Raw genomic sequence first — 2735 nt, 5'->3', positions numbered from 1 at the left:
TCTAGTCCCATCCCTTGCGACATTTTGTGTACCACGTTCCTTGGCAAACTTTTTGTGAAAGCATCCGCCAAATTTTGTGTGGTCCGCACAAAATCCACCATTATGGCCCCGTCTTTAATAAGACCATTCACATAGCTATGTCTTAACCCGATATGTCTAGACTTTCCATTGTAAACATGGCTATATGCCTTAGCCAATGTTGCAGCACTATCACAATGTATTGCAATAGGCGATACCGGTTTAGGCCATAACGGTATTTCGAATACCAAATTTCTTAGCCATTCTGCTTCTTTCCCAGTAGCTGCTAAGGCGATAAATTCCGACGCCATGGTCGAATCCGAAATGCAAGTTTGTTTCTTGGAAGCCCAAGAAATCGCAGCTCCACCTAAAAGGTAAAGCCATCCACTAACCGAGGCATAATCCTCTTCACTAGAGTTTCAACTCGCATCGGTGTATCCTTCTAACACCGAAGGTTGACCCGTGTAGCGTAGACCATAATTAATTGTCTTTTTCAAGTACCGAAGTACTCTCCGTACATCATTCCAATGATGTACGCTTGGGTTACTCGTGTATCTGCTCAACTTCCCTATTGCGTATGCTATGTCGGGTCGAGTGCTAGTCATAGCATACATCAAACAACCAATGACACTAGCGTACTCAAGTTGAGCTACCGGTTCCCCACTATTAGGTGCAAACTTAGCGCTACAATCCATCGGAGTAGAAGCCGGAGGGCTTTCAAACATATCAAATCGTTTTAACACTTTCTCTACGTAATGTGATTGAGATAGTGTTATCGAACCTTGATCTCGTTTTATCCTAATGCCAAGGATAACATCAGCCTCACCTAAGTCTTTCATCGAAAACTTCGATGACAAGAAGTCTTTTGTCTTCTTGACTTGCTCTAATTCTGTACCGAATATGAGCATGTCATCCACGTATAAGCAAATGATAACTCCATGACCGTTATCATCAAACCTGCTATATACACACTTGTCTGATTGATTCAGACGAAATCCATTAGCCAAAACGACCTCATCAAACTTTTGATGCCATTGTTTGGGGGCTTGTTTCAACCCATACAACGATTTGACTAACTTGCACACCTTGTGTGCTTGTCCCGATAGGATAAAACCTTCTGGTTGCTTCATATACACCTCTTCTTCTAGATCACCATTCAAGAATGCCGTTTTGACATCCATTTGGTGGATCACAAGATTGTTTATCGCTGCAAGAGCAATCAACAATCTTATCGTAGCTATTCTAGCTACCGGTGCATACGTATCAAAGAAATCGATACCTTCTTTTTGTCTAAAGCCTTGTGCTACTAGACGAGCCTTGAACTTATCGATAGTTCCATCGACTCTCATCTTCTTTTTGAAGATCCACTTACAACCAATCGGTTTACAACCTGGAGGAGGATCTACTAAGATCCAAGTGTTGTTGCTCATGATGGAGTCCATCTCATCATTTATCGCTTCTTTCCAGAATGCGACATCCTGCGATCTCATCGCTTCATCAATAGTCCTAGGGTCTTCCTCGATATTGTAAACATAAGCGAGTTGAGTCACGATCGACTCATTAGTACCTTCTACTAGGTACATATGAAAGTCCGGACCTAAGGTTTTTCTTTTCCTTATACGCTTACCTCTACGAGGTTCACCTTGTCCGTCATCATGATCGACTACTCGATCACTTGAGCTTGGTATAGCTCGAGGTTGTCTTTCAATCGAAGAAAAACGATTCTCGTCAAACAATGCATCTCTCGACTCTATAACCGTGTGAACGGGTATATAGTCATTCTGTTCTATAATATAGAACCTATAGGCCTTGCTATGAGAAGCATAGCCTATAAAGATACATTCGATACCTCGTTCACCCAATGTTTTACGTTTGGGTTCCGGCACTTTAACTATTGCCCGACAACCCCAAATCCGAAAATAATTCAGATTTGGTTTTCGCTTATACCATAACTCATATGGGGTTATTTTATTCTTTTTTGAGGGAACTCGATTAAGAATGTAGCAAGCCGTTAACATGGCTTCTCCCCAAAAACCCTCGCTTAATCCCGAGAAAGAAAGCATGGAGTTTACCATTTCTTTCAACACCCTATTCTTTCTTTCCGCTACACCATTTTGTTGCGGTGTATACGGAGCGGTCGTCTCATGAATCACGCCTACGGATTCAAAGAATGTCGGATCATAATATTCTCCTCCCCTATCGGTTCTAAGCTTCTTGAGCTTAACCCCGAGTTGTGTTTCAACCTCGGACTTATACACCCTAAACTTATCCAAAGCTTCGTCTTTAGAATGCAACAAGTAAACGTAGCATAACCTAGTCGAATCCTCAATAAACGTAACTACGTACTTTTTATTTCCTAGAGACGGTGTACTATGAAAATCGCATAAGTCACTATGTACAAGTTCTAGAATGTCCGAACTTCTTTCTACGTTTGGAAATGACAGCCTCGTAATTTTTGTTTTCATGCAAGTAACGCAACGACGATCATTCTCTAATTCACAAGGTGGAATAAGATCTAACTTAGACATTACATGCATCCGTTTAAAATGAACGTGACCTAATCTAGCATGCCATAAATCTGAAACATTGGAAGAGAGAACATACAAAGAAGTACTCGGTTTATTAATATTGAGTTTGAACATCGAATTACATAGATAGCCTTGTCCAACAAAAATCCCCCCTTTGGACAATACAAACTTATCAGCCTCAAACACCAT

The sequence above is a fragment of the Tarenaya hassleriana genome, unplaced genomic scaffold (genome assembly GCF_000463585.1).
Source record: "Tarenaya hassleriana unplaced genomic scaffold, ASM46358v1 Cleome214, whole genome shotgun sequence".
Classification (NCBI taxonomy): Eukaryota; Viridiplantae; Streptophyta; class Magnoliopsida; order Brassicales; family Cleomaceae; genus Tarenaya; species Tarenaya hassleriana.
This window is presented reverse-complemented; position numbering follows the sequence as displayed.